The 11102-nt window shown below is 47.4% G+C and overlaps 2 protein-coding genes across 3 annotated transcripts in view; one reads left to right on the top strand and one right to left on the bottom strand.

The window, feature by feature from the left end:
* The window catches only part of LOC309564434 (uncharacterized protein), a 173925-nt gene that overhangs the window by 39778 nt on the left and 123045 nt on the right, over nucleotides 1–11102 (bottom strand).
* The window catches only part of LOC309562677 (uncharacterized protein), a 420285-nt gene that overhangs the window by 404857 nt on the left and 4326 nt on the right, over nucleotides 1–11102 (top strand). The window lies entirely within an intron of this gene.

Here is an 11102-nt window from a genome sequence, read left to right as displayed (position 1 = left end):
CAACTGGGCCCCACACTAACCGGCTGAGGAGTTCTGACTAAAGACTATCCCTTTAGAGCAGCTACACGGAGAACTCCACCTATATCTATACTAAGAGGAACCCTACAGGGGGCACCATATCCTTACCAGCTACACGGAGAACTCCACTTATATCTATACTAAGAGGAACCCCACAGGGGGCACCATATCCTAACCAGCTACACGGGGAACTCCACTTATATCTATACTAAGAGGAACCCCACAGGGGGCACCATAACCCAACCACCCTCCAAATTACCAAGCAGCTCCTGCAGGGGGCAGTGCTGCATTATATTTTGCAGTAAACATTAGGGTGGGCGTAATTTGCACTGAGAATACAAAAACTTTTTTTGTATTTCTTTACAAAAAAAAAGAAAAGAACAATGATTAAATACATAAAATGTTTCATGTATTAAAAATAAATAATTATATACATATATATATATATCTGTGTATATAAAATGAAAAAATATAAAATGGATCCATATATATATATATATATATATATATATATATATATATATATAAAATAAATTATTTATTCATGTATATAAAAAAAACTGATATAAAATGGATCTATGTATATAAAATAAATATTTTAGAAATATATTCATGTATATAAAATAAATATGCAATATGAAATGTATCCGAGTATTTAGAATGTACAAAATAATAAACAAAAATAAAATGTATCTCTCTCTCTCTCTATATATATATATATATATATAAAATGTAAGCAATATATATATATATATATATGAAATTATGCAGTAAATATAAATAAAATGTATCCCCATATTTTAATGATATAAAATAATATATGTATAAATAAAATATAAAATGTATCCATGTATTTAAAACCTATCAAATAAATATATATAAAATGTATTTATGTATTTAAAATGCATAAAATAAATATATATAAAAGTGTTTGCAGGTATTTAAAATTTACAAAATATTTATATATATAAATGTATGCATGTATTTAATGTATAAACTAAATATATATACAACCTATCCATGTATTAAAAATGTATAAAATAAATATATATATAAAATGTATCCATGTTTTTAAAATAATTAACTAAATATATAGAAAATGTATCCATGTATTTAAAATGTATAAAATAAATATATATAACATGTATCCATGTATTTAAAATGTATTAAATAAACATATATAAAATTATTTCCATGCATTTAAAATGTATAAAATAAATATATATACAAAAGTATTTCCACGTATTTAAAAATGTATAAAATAAATATGTAAAAAATATAGTCATGTATTTCAAATGTATAAAAAAATGTATATTTTAAATTGTTTCCACATATTTAAAATGCATAAAATAAATATATATAAAAGTGTTTCCAAGTATTTAAAATGTACAAAAAAAAATATATATATATATATAATTGCATGCATGTATTTAATGTATAAACTAAATATATATACAACCTATCCATGTATTTAAAATGTATAAAATAAATAAATAAATATATATATATATATATAATGTATCCACATATTTAAAATGTTTTAAATAAATATATATATATAACATGTATCTATGCATTTAAAATCTATAAAATAAATACATATAAAAGTATTTCCTTGTATTTAAAATGTATAAAATAAATATATAAAAAATGTAGTCATGTATTTAAAATGTATATATATATAAATAACATGTATCCACATATTTAAAATGCATAAAATAAATATATATAAAAGTGTTTTTTTTTTAAGTATTTAAAATGTATAAGAAAAAACATATATAACATGTGTTCACGTAATTTAAATGTATGAAATAAATATATATAAAATGCATCCATCTATATAAAACGTATAATATAAATAATTAAAGAAGGGATCCACATCCAAGCCCTTCCCCATCCAAAAAAATAAAATAAAATGTGATCTATAAAATGCTCGGGCACTCGGGGGTTAAAAAGAAAAGAGAACCCCTCCCCTCCCCCTTCCAAAAAAAAAGAAAAAAGAAAATCTGGCCTGCAGTTTGTAGTTCGGCCGCTAGATGGCGGTGTGAGATCAGACAGGAAGCAGACAGAAGATAACAGGGAAATGTTGGGGGTGGGGAGAGGAGACATTGCTGGAAGTAGAGGAGGTAATGAGATTTTATTTTCTATATCCCCCCCCCTCCCCCCTCTATAATCTGTGACTGGACGTAGTACGTAGAGGACGCAGTGATACGTCAGGTATAAAAGGTGAGGAGGAGAGTTGGGGGAGATTGTATAATGGTGACAATCAGGACCAGGACTGGTTTATATCTGTATGGGGAGGAGTGGGGGCAGGGAATTGTATATTCTGGGACATGGAGGGGGGAGGGGAATGCTTTTGGACTTTTTGCCTTGGGTGTTGAAGGACCTTCTCCAGACATGGAGGACCCCCCAACCATGGAGGACCGCACACTGTGTTCATCATATATATTCTCCTCTGTGGGGGCTCTGCTCTGCTTCTCTGTGGGAAAGATCTGCCCCACTGTCCTCTGTTGGGGGGGGGGGGATCTACCCCTCTGTCCTCTGTTGGGGGGGGGGTCTGCCCCACTATCCTCTGTTGGGGGGGGGGTCTGCCCCACTGTCCTCTGTTGGGGGGGGTCTGCCCCACTGTCCTCTGTTGGGGGGGGGATCTGCCCCTCTGTCCTCTGTTGGGGGGGGGGGGTCTGCCCCACTGTCCTCTGTTGGGGGGGGGGATCTGCCCCACTGTCCTCTGTTGGGGGGGGGGGGTCTGCCCCACTGTCCTCTGTTGGGGGGGGGGATCTACCCCTCTGTCCCTCTGTCCTCTGTTGGGGGGGGGGGGGGTCTGCCCCACTGTCCTCTGTTGGGGGGGGGGATCTACCCCTCTGTCCTCTGTTGGGGGGGGTCTGCCCCACTGTCCTCTGTTGGGGGGGGGGGGGGGTCTGCCCCACTGTCCTCTGTTGGGGGGGGGGAGGTCTGCCCCACTGTCCTCTGTTGGGGGGGGGGATCTACCCCTCTGTCCCTCTGTCCTCTGTTGGGGGGGGGGGTCTGCCCCACTATCCTCTGTTGGGGGGGGGGGTCTGCCCCACTGTCCTCTGTTGGGGGGGGTCTGCCCCACTGTCCTCTGTTGGGGGGGGGATCTACCCCTCTGTCCTCTGTTGGGGGGGGGTCTGCCCCACTGTCCTCTGTTGGGGGGGGGGGGTCTGCCCCACTGTCCTCTGTTGGGGGGGGGAGGTCTGCCCCACTGTCCTCTGTTGGGGGGGGGGATCTACCCCTCTGTCCCTCTGTCCTCTGTTGGGGGGGGGGGGTCTGCCCCACTATCCTCTGTTGGGGGGGGGGTCTGCCCCACTGTCCTCTGTTGGGGGGGGTCTGCCCCACTGTCCTCTGTTGGGGGGGGGATCTGCCCCTCTGTCCTCTGTTGGGGGGGGGGGTCTGCCCCACTGTCCTCTGTTGGGGGGGGGGATCTGCCCCACTGTCCTCTGTTGGGGGGGGGGGGTCTGCCCCACTGTCCTCTGTTGGGGGGGGGATCTACCCCTCTGTCCCTCTGTCCTCTGTTGGGGGGGGGGGGTCTGCCCCACTGTCCTCTGTTGGGGGGGGGATCTACCCCTCTGTCCTCTGTTGGGGGGGGGTCTGCCCCACTGTCCTCTGTTGGGGGGGGGGGGGGTCTGCCCCACTGTCCTCTGTTGGGGGGGGGAGGTCTGCCCCACTGTCCTCTGTTGGGGGGGGGATCTACCCCTCTGTCCCTCTGTCCTCTGTTGGGGGGGGGGTCTGCCCCACTATCCTCTGTTGGGGGGGGGTCTGCCCCACTGTCCTCTGTTGGGGGGGGTCTGCCCCACTGTCCTCTGTTGGGGGGGGGATCTGCCCCTCTGTCCTCTGTTGGGGGGGGGGGTCTGCCCCACTGTCCTCTGTTGGGGGGGGGGGATCTGCCCCACTGTCCTCTGTTGGGGGGGGGGGGGGTCTGCCCCACTGTCCTCTGTTGGGGGGGGGGATCTACCCCTCTGTCCCTCTGTCCTCTGTTGGGGGGGGGGGTCTGCCCCACTGTCCTCTGTTGGGGGGGGGATCTACCCCTCTGTCCTCTGTTGGGGGGGGGGGGTCTGCCCCACTGTCCTCTGTTGGGGGGGGGGGTCTGCCCCACTGTCCTCTGTTGGGGGGGGGAGGTCTGCCCCACTGTCCTCTGTTGGGGGGGGGATCTACCCCTCTGTCCCTCTGTCCTCTGTTGAGGGGGGGGGTCTGCCCCACTGTCCTCTGTTGGGGGGGGGGGATCTACCCCTCTGCCCCTCTGTCCTCTGTTGGGGGGGGGGGGTCTGCCCCACTGTCCTCTGTTGGGGGGGGTCTGCCCCACTGTCCTCTGTTGGGGGGGGGGGGTCTGCCCCACTGTCCTCTGTTGGGGGGGGGATCTACCCCTCTGTCCCTCTGTCCTCTGTTGGGGGGGGGGGTCTGCCCCACTGTCCTCTGTTGGGGGGGGGATCTGCCCCTCTGTCCTCTGTTGGGGGGGGGGATCTGCCCCTCTGTCCTCTGTTGGGGGGGGGGGGTCTGCCCCACTGTCCTCTGTTGGGGGGGGGGTCTGCCCCACTGTCCTCTGTTGGGGGGCTCTGCTCTTCTGTCCTCTGTGGGGGGCTCTGCTCTTCTGTCCTCTGTGGGGGGCTCTGCTCCTCTGTTGGGGGGATCTGCTCTTCTGTCCTCTGTTGGGGGGGGGGATCTGCTCCTCTGTTGGGGGGGGGGGGTCTGCTCCTCTGTGGGGGGGGATCTGCTCCTCTGTTGGGGGGCTCTGCTCTTCTGTCCTCTGTTGGGGGCTTAGCTCTGCTTCTGTCTCCTCTGTCCTCCTTTCTTCTCATGAGGACTCTGCTCCTCTGTGGGTGGCTCTGCTTCTCTGTCCCCTGGAGGCCCCCCCAATCCTATCCCCCCCCCATATCATCCACAGCAGTAACCCATACTTACTGTATCTTTTTAGTAATATTAACCCTTTCAGTGCTCTCCTCCTTTTGTTGTCACTTGGTGATCCTGCCAGTAACACACTTCCTGTCCTAGGGTGACAACGCTCACTCAGTGCACAGTATCTATGGAGAGTTGTAACCCTAGGATCACCCTAGTCACTCTAGGATGGGACTACAGAACACCTCCCCCTCTCTCGTCTCCATGACATTAGGAGGAGTGCAGAGCAGGCAGAGGAAGTTGGCAGTGGGTTGGATTTCTGGCAGGATCAAGGGGTATATATTTGCACTTCCGGAACAGATATTATGAAACACTTTAAATGGGGTATTTAACACATCAAAAGGGGTCCAATAAGAGAAAGTCCATGTCGGGGTTGACTTGTTCTTTAAATGCTCCGCCTCCTTTCAGGCCGCCATCACATTCCCCAGAGATCAGAGCCCTCATGTGGCAGCTGTAACCCCACCCCCTTCTCTACCTAATTGGCCAATCAGATGAGCCGGCATCAGCACAGCTGGGAGTATTACTGAGTGGGCGATCAGCAGAGCTGGGGGTACTACTGAGCAGGGGATCAGCAGAGCTGGGAAAACTACTAAGTGGTGGATCAGCAGAGCTGGGGGTTACTACTGAGTGGGGCATTAGCACAGATGAGGGTACTACTGATTAGGGCATCAGCACAGCTGGAGGGTTACTACTGAGTGGGGCATCAGCACAGCTGGGAAAACTACTGAGAGGGGGAATCAGAGGAGCTTGGGGTACTACTGAGTGGGACATCACCAGAGATGGGAATACTACTGAGCAGGGGATCAGCAGAGCTGGGGTTACTACTTAGTCTTAGTGTGACATCAGCACAGCTAGGAAAACTACTGAGTGGTTGATCAGACGAGCTTGGGGTACTACTGACTGGGGCATCAGCACAGCTGGAAAAATACAGAGTAGGGGATCAGCAGAGCTGGGGGTTACTACTGAGTGGGGCATCAGCACAGCTGAGGGCACTACTGAGTAGGGCATCAGCACAGCTGGGGGGCTACTACTGAGAGAGGGATCAGCAGAGCTGGGAATACTACTGAGTGGGGCATCAGCACAGCTGGGAAAACTACTGAGAGGGGGAATCAGAGGAGTTTGGGGTACTACTGAGTGGGACATCACCAGAGCTGGGAATACTACTGAGCAGGGGATCAGCAGAGCTGGGGTTACTACTTAGTGGGACATCAGCACAGCTAGGAAACTACTGAGTGGTGGATCAAACGAGCTTGGGGTACTACTGACTGGGGCATTAGCACAGCTGGGAGTACTACTAAGTGAGGCATCAGCACAGCTGGACAAACTACTGAGTAGGGGATCAGCAGAGCTGGGGGTTACTACTGAGTGGGGCATTAGCACAGATGAGGGTACTACTGATTAGGGCATTAGCACAGCTGGAGGGTTACTACTGAGTGGGGCATCAGCACAGCTGGGAAAACTACTGAGGGGGAATCAGAGGAGCTTGGGGTACTACTGAGTGGGACATCACCAGAGATGGGAATACTACTGAACAGGGGATCAGCAGAGCTGGGGTTACTACTTAGTGGGACATCAGCACAGCTAGGAAAACTACTGAGTGATGAATCAGATGAGCTTGGGGTACTACTGACTGGGGCATTAGCACAGCTGGGAGTACTACTAAGTGAGGCATCAGCACAGCTGGACAAACTACTGAGTAGGGGATCAGCAGAGCTGGGGGTTACTACTGAGTGGGGCATCAGCACAGCTGAGGGTACTACTGAGTAGGGCATCAGCACAGCTGGGGGGCTACTACTGAGAGAGGGATCAGCAGAGCTGGGGGTTACTATTGAGTGGGGCATCAGCACAGCTGAGGGTACTACTGAGTAGGGCATCAGCACAGCTGGGGGGTTACTACTGACTGGGGGATCAGCATAGCTAGGGGTTCTACTGAGTGGGGCATCAGCACAGCTGGGGGTTACTACTTAGGGAGGGATCAGCAGAGCTGGGGATTCTACTGAGTGGGGCATCAGCGCAGCTGGGAAAACTACTGAGAGTGGGAATCACAGGAGCCTGGGGTACTACTGAGTGGGACATCACCAGAGCTTGGAATACTACTGAGCAGGGGATCAGCAGAGCTGGGGGGTTACTACTAAGGGAGGGATCAGCAGAGCTGGGAATACTACTGAGTGGGGCATCGGCACAGCTGGGAAAACTACTGAGAGGGGGAATCAGAGGAGCTTGGGGTACTACTGAGTGGGACATCACCAGAGCTGGGAATACTACTGAGCAGGGGATCAGCAGAGCTGGGGTTACTGCTTAGTGGGACATAAGCACTGCTAGGAAAACTACTGAGTGGTGGATCAGCAGAGCTTGGGGTACTACTGACTGGGGCATCAGCACAGCTGGGAGTACTACTGACTCGTGCATCAGCACAGCTGGAAAACTACAGAGTAGGGGATCAGCAGAGCTGGGGGTTACTACTGACTGGGCGATCAGCATAGCTAGGGGTTCTACTGAGTAGGGCATCAGCACAGCTGGGGGTTACTACTTAAGGTGGGATCAGCAGAGCTGGGGATTCTACTGAGTGAGGCATCAGCACAACTGGGAAAACTAGTGAGTAGGGGAATCAGCAGAGCTTGGGGTACTACTGAGTGGGGCATCAGCATATAATGCATATAAAAAAAAGCACGTTGAAGAGCTTTGTGTGTTAAAGTCAAAGCAAGTGTAAGTGAGCCCTAAGAGTTTTACCCTCGTAGTTTTCTTAGTCGTGTTGTCTGCCCGCACCGTTCAGAGCAGGACTGAGGAGCTGCAAGGAGAGACGGAGGCCGAGTCACCTCTGCCACACTGATGGGCTCTCCAAATTGGCATATTGGTTTCATTGAGGGGTTTTTTGGACATTGGCACACCGAGGTTAAGAATAGAGACTCACGTGTTTGCTATTTGGAAGACTTGGGCTTGAGGACCCCAAGATTCTAGCTGAAGATCCTTACAGTGACTTTAACGGTGACACCCCAGATACTGTCCACCACACCACCACGTACCACTCAAGATGTGCTCTCAACTTGAATGATGGACCTTAGAAATAAGAGGTCAACGGCGCTTAGAAATCATAAAACTGGTCCTCCTGGGCAAATGGTTGTCCACATGTACACACCAATTAGAATCCACCTTAAAATTGACTTCAATCTTCAGCAAGGTATGAAATCAGAGAGACGGTTCCATAGCGTAAAACTGTGGAATCATGAAGTGGAACGAAATTTATTACATATTTCAAACTTTAACAAATAAAAAACTGAAAAATTATTCAGCCCCTTTACTTTCAGTGCAGCAAACTCTCTCCAGAAGTTGAGTGAGGATCTCTGAATGATCCAATGTTGACCTAAATGACTAATGATGATAAATAGAATCCACCTGTGTGTAATCAAGTCTCCGTATAAATGCACCTGCACTGTGATAGTCTCAGAGGTCCGTTTAAAGCGCAGAGAGCATCATGAAGAACAAGGAACACACCAGGCAGGTCCGAGATACTGTTGTGGAGAAGTTTAAAGCCGGATTTGGATACAAAAAGATTTCCCAAGCTTTAAACATCCCAAGGAGCGCTGTGCAAGCGATAATATTGAAATGGAAGGAGTATCAGACCACTGCAAATCTACGAAGACCTGGCCGTCCCTCTAAACTTTCAGCTCATACAAGGAGAAGACTGATCAGAGACGCAGCCAAGAGGCCCATGATCACTCTGGATGAACTGCAGAGATCTACAGCTGAGGGGGGAGACTCTGTCCATAGGACAACAATCAGTCGTATACTGCACAAATCTGCCCTTTATGGAAGAGTGGCAAGAAGAAAGCCATTTCTTAACCACTTACCCACCAGCCCTATTTCGGACACTTTTTGTTTACAATCTAAAATCAGTATTTTTTTCTAAGAAAACTACTTAGAACCCCCAAACATTATATATATTTTTTTAGCAAAGACTCTGGAGAATAAAATGGCGGTCATTGCAATATTTTTTGTCACGCGGTATTTGCGCAGCGGTCTTTAAAACGCCATTTTTTTGGAAAAATTTAGAAAAATCACATTTTATTGCATTTAAAAAATACTAAACAGTAAAGTTAGCCCATTTTTTTTGTATATTGTGAAAGATGATGTCACACCGAGTAAATAGATACCCAACATGTTCGGGTTTAAAATTGCGCCCCCCCCCCCGTGGGATGGCGACAAACTACGGTCAATAGAGATCTCAATAGGCGACGCTTTAAATGTATTTAACGGTTACCAGTTTAGAGTTAGTGTGTAGCTCTTTTTTTTTTAATTATTGCTCATGCTCTGGCGATCGCGGCGATACCTCACATGTGTGGTTTGAACAGCGATTTAATTTGCGGCTCGACTTCCGTTTTACTTTGTGCGCGAGCTAACGGTGACGGGGGCGGCTAAATTTTTTTATTTTTTTTTTTCCATTTTATTTTATTTATTTTTTTAACTTTATTACAGTTTTTAAAAAAAATAAAAAATCTGATCACTTTTATTGCTGTCACAAGCAATGTAAACATCCCTTGTGACAGCAATATGCAGTGACAGGTACTCTTTATGGAGGGATCGAGGGTCTAAAAGACCCTAGACCCCTCCACTACACTTCCCTGTATGCGAAAACGCCGAAAACGGCGTTTTTGCATACAGCCGTTTTTCAAATTTGCCGCCTTTTTGCAGCACACTAACCCGGAAGTGACGTCATGGACGCCGCCTCCGGGTTACGTCATCGGAGACCCGATCGAAGCCGTTTCCGGCATTGATCGGGACTCCATCCAGCCGGTGGACGCGCCGGCTGGGTACTCGGGGCTCCCGGTGGGACGGGAGCCCCGGTAATAGCCACGGAAGGCGGCGGGAGGGGGGGGACGTCCCCTCCCGCCCCCCCGGGTAACGATCGAGCGGCTCCCGAGCCGCATCGGTCATTACCGACGGAAAGCCAACCGTCGGCTCTAAACCACGGTACCGTGATGATGCCTCTAGCTAGAGGCATCATCCGGGTATACCCCCGCAAAGTTTACGGACGTCATATGACGTCCGCCCAGGGGGAAGTGGTTAAAGATATCCATAAAAAGTGTTGTTTAAAGTTTGCCACAAGCCACCTGGGAGACACCAAACATGTGGAAGAAGGTGCTCTGGTCAGATGAAACCAAAATCAAACTTTTTGGCAACAATGCAAAACGTTATGTTTGGCGTAAAAGCAACACAGCTCATCACCCTGAACACACCATCCACACTGTGAAACATGGTGGTGGCAGCATCATGGTTTGGGCCTGCTTTTCTTCAGCAGGGACAGGGAAGATGGTTAAAATTGATGGGAAGATGGATGGAGCCAAATACAGGACCATTCTGGAAGAAAACCTGATGGAGTCTGCAAAAGACCTGAGACTGGGACGGAGATTTGTCTTCCAACAAGACAATGATCCAAAACATAAAGCAAAATCTACAATGGAATGGTTCACAAATAAACATATCCAGGTATTAGAATGGCCAAGTCAAAGTCCAGACCTGAATCCAATCGAGAATCTGTGGAAAGAACTGAAAACTGCTGTTCACAAATGCTCTCCATCCAACCTCATTGAGCTCGAGCTGTTTTACAAGGAGGAATGGGCAAAAATTTCAGTCTCTCGATGTGCAAAACTGATAGAGACATACCCCAAGCGACTTACAGCTGTAATCGCAGCAAAAGGTGACGCTACAAAGTATTAACTTAAGGGGGCTGAATAATTTTGCACGCCCAATTTTTCAGTATTTTATTTGTTAAAAAAGTTTGAAATATCCAATAAATTTTGTTCCACTTCATGATTGTGTCCCACTTGTTGTTGATTCTTCACAAAAAACTACAGTTTTATATCTTTATGTTTGAAGCCTGAAATGTGGCAAAAGGTCAAAGTTTAAGGAGGGCCGAATACTTTTGCAAGGCACTGTACACACCAATTAGCATCCACCTTAAAATTGACTTTAATCTTCGGCAAGGTATGAAATCAGAGAGACGGTTCCATAGCGTAAAACTGTTTAAATTTTTGACTACAAGGTGGAAAATGCACTTGAAATGCCTTGATATAAAAGGCAGAACATCCACAGATACCATTTCAGTATACACTCCTCTAGGGAATCCAAAATGGCCCCTCGTACGGCATGATGATGTTCTCCCACCTGACACGTTTCGT

This window comes from Pelophylax lessonae, assembly GCF_965119305.1.
Source record: "Pelophylax lessonae genome assembly, chromosome: 9".
In the NCBI taxonomy this organism is placed as follows: domain Eukaryota; kingdom Metazoa; phylum Chordata; class Amphibia; order Anura; family Ranidae; genus Pelophylax; species Pelophylax lessonae.
The sequence above is the reverse complement of the archived record's forward strand: the minus strand, read 5'-3'. Positions and strand labels throughout refer to the sequence as shown.